Here is a 3,784-nt window from a genome sequence, read left to right as displayed (position 1 = left end):
CACTTATTTATTCCCTTGTTAATATAAAGAACGTTTATTGAGTATTACGTGCCAGACATTGTACTGGGTCCTAGGGATACAGCAGGGAACAAGACAGACACAGTTCCTGACTTCACAAGACTTACTTTAAGGCAGGGTCAGTATAGTGTAGAGGTTAAGGACTCTGCAGTCAGACTACCTGAGGTGTAAATCCTGGCTTTTCCATTTACTGGCTTTGTGAACTTGGCAAATCACTTCCCCTCTCTATGTACCATAATTTCCTCAAAATCTGTGATTTAAAAAAAATTGTGATAAAAATTTTGATAACACCAGTACCAACATACATCATTTTACTGTGCTTTACTTTTCTGTGCTTCACAAAAATACTGCATTTTTTACAAACAAGTTTTGTGTGAACCCTGCATCAGGCAAGTCTATGGGCGCCATTTTTCCAACAGCACTGGTTCACTTTGTGTCCCTGTTACATTTTGGTAATTCTCACAATATTTCAAACTTTTTCTTCATTGTTATATTTTTTATAGTTACCTGTGATCAGTGCTCTCTGATGTTACTATTGTAATTATTTTGGAGCACCATGAACCACTCCCATATAAGACAGTGAACTTCATCGATAAATGTGTGTGTTCTGACTGCACTACAGACCTGCCCTCCCCCTGTCTCTTTCCCACTTTTTGGGCCTCCCTACTCCCTGAGACACAATGATATTGAAATTAGTCCAGTTAATAACCCTACAATGGCCTCTAAGTGTTCAAGTGAAAGGAAGAATCACACATCTCTCGCATTGAATCAAAAGCTAGAAATGATTAAGTTTAGTGAAGAAGGCATGATGAAAGCCAAGACAGGCTGAAAGCTAGGTTTCTTGCTCCAGTTAGCCAAGTTGTGAATGTAAAGGAAAAGTTCTTGAAGGAAACTAAAAGTGCTACTGCAGTGAACACATGAGTGATAAGAAAGTGAAACAGCCTTATTGCTGATAGAAAGTGTAATGATCTGAACAGAAGATCAAACGAGCCACAACATTCCCTTAAGCCAAAGCCTAATCCAGAGCAAGGCCATAACTCTCTTCAATTCTATGAAGGCTGGGAGAGGTGAGGAAGCTGTAGAAGAAAAACGGGAAGCTATCAGAAGTTGGTTCATGAGGTTTAAGGAAGGAAGCCATCTCCATCACATAAAAGTGCAAGGTGAAGCAGCAAGTGCTGATGAAGAAGCTGCAGCAAGTTCTCCAAAAGATCCAGCTAAGATAAGTAATGAAGGTAGCCACACTAACAACAGGTTTTCAATGCGGTCGAAATAGTCCTTTGGAAGAAGATGCCATCGAGGACTTTCACAGCCAGAGAGAGAGGAGATGTCAGTGCCTGGCTTCAAAGATTCAAATAACAGGCTGACTCTCTTGTTAGGGGCTAATGCACCTGGTAACATTAAGTCGAAGCCAATGTTCATTGGCTATTCTGAATATCCTAGGGCTCTTAAGAATTATGCTATATCTACTCTGTCTGTGCTCTATAAGTGGAACAAAAAAAGCCTGGAAGACAGCACATCTGTTTATAACACAGTTTACTGAACATTTTAAGCCCATTGTTGAGACCTACTGCTCAGGAAAAAAAAAAAAAAGATTCCTTTCACAATATTACTACTCACTGAAAATACACCTGTTCACCTAAGAGCTTTAATGGAAATATACAATGAGATTAATGTTGTTTTCATGCCTACTAACACAACATCCATTCTGCAGCCCACGGATCAAGGAGTAATTTCAACTCTCAAGTCTTACTATTTAAGAAATACATTTAATATGGCTCTAGCTGCCATAGATAGCAATTCCACTCATGGATACGGGCAAAGTCAATTGAAAACCTTCTGGAAAGTTTTCACCATTCTACATGCCATTAAGGAAGAAGTTGATTCCAACCTTCATGGATGACCTTGAGAGTTTCAGACTTCAGTGGAGGAAGTAACTATAGGTGGGGTGGAAACAGCAAGAGAACTAGAATTAGAAGTAGAGTCTGAAGATGGGACTCAATTGTTGCAATCTCATGATAAAACCTGAATGGATGAAGAACTGCTTCTTATGGATGAACAAAAAAAGTTTCTTGAGATGGTAACTACTCCTCTTGAAGAGGCTGTGGAGACTGCTGAAATGGCAACAAAGTATTTAGAATATAACATCAACTTAGTTGATAAAGCAGCTGCAGGGTTTCAGAGGATTGACTCCAATTTTGAAAGAAGTTCCACTGTGGGTAAAATGCTATCAAACACAATTACATGTTACAGAGAAATCCTTCATGAAAGGAAAAGTCCATCAGTGCAGCAAACTTCATTGTTATCATTTTAAGAAATTGCCACAGCCACCCAACCTCCAGCAACCACCGCTCTGATTAGTCAACAGCCATCAACACTGAGGCAAGATCCTCCATCAGCAAAAAGATTATGACTCTCTGAATGCTCAGATGATGGTTAACATTTTTTAGCAATAAAGTATTTTTATTTTACTTTTTTTTCTTAGAATGTTTATTTATTCTGAGAGACAGAGAGAGAGCACGAGCAGGGGGAGGGGCAGAGAAAGAGAGAGACAGACAATCTGTATTGATAGCAAAGAGCCCCACATGGGGCTCAATCTCACAAACCACGAGACTATGACCTGAGCTGAAATCAAGAGTGGGACACTCAACCGACTGAGCCACCCAGGCGCTCCATAATGAAGTATTTTTAAAGATATGCACATTGTTTTTTTAGTCATAATGCTATTGTATACTTAAATGACTATAGTGTAAATGTAACTTTTATATGCACTGGGAAATTAAAAAATCATTTGACTCACTTTATTGTGATATTTGCTTTACTTTGGTGGCCTGGAACTGAACCTGCAAGATCTCTGAGGCATGCCCATACCTAACTGATTGAGTTGGTATGAGAATTAAATGGGTTAATATCTGTTAAAAACTTACAACAATGTCTGCCACATGGTAAGCATTGTAAGTATCGGATGTTCTTGTTAACTATGTGCTGTAGTGTCTGCTGATCATCTCGGAAACAGTCCAAAATCCATGACTGATTGCTTCCAAGATAGAGCATTGTCTCTCTTACCACTCACAGCAAGGATTCTCCTACTTCTAAGGTAAAGAAGCCAGGATAACTTCAAGACCTGCTACCATCAAATTCCTAAAACAAATTTCTGTCATCTTTTGGCCTCAGTTACCTCATCTGTACATGAGAGCCTATAACTAGATGATCTAGTACTCGTGATTTAAAACACTGGGTCTGAATACTGACTCCACTACTTACTAGGCTCTATGATCATGAGCAAGTCAACCTGAAGAGCCTTTCTTTGTCTTTGGTGTTCTGCAATTTCACCATGGTGTGGCTAGAAAGCAGATTTAGTTTTATTCATTCTACTCTGCATTCATCCCTCCTGAATTGAAAGACATGCCATTCATCAATTCTGGAACATTTTCAATAATTATCTCCTTAAAAATTGCCTCTGCCCCCATCCTCTCTAGTTCTTCTTTTTGGAGCTCATGTTAGACATATGTTGAGCCTTTTAAATCTATCCTTTGTCTCTTAACCTTTCTTTACAGGTCTCAAATAGCAGTTTAAACACAGACACTAAAATATCAAGACATATGCCCTCAGTAACTCTGATTTAAAAACTCTACCAATTAATCTAGTCAAAGAGACAGTACAGTCAAACAAATAGGTTGGCTAAATTTTTTTAACTTGACTAATTTTTTTTGATGTTTATTTATTTTTGAGACAAAGAGAGACAGAGCATAAGAGAAGGAGGGCTAGA

Source organism: Neofelis nebulosa, chromosome X (assembly GCF_028018385.1).
Source record: "Neofelis nebulosa isolate mNeoNeb1 chromosome X, mNeoNeb1.pri, whole genome shotgun sequence".
Classification (NCBI taxonomy): Eukaryota; Metazoa; Chordata; class Mammalia; order Carnivora; family Felidae; genus Neofelis; species Neofelis nebulosa.
This window is presented reverse-complemented; position numbering follows the sequence as displayed.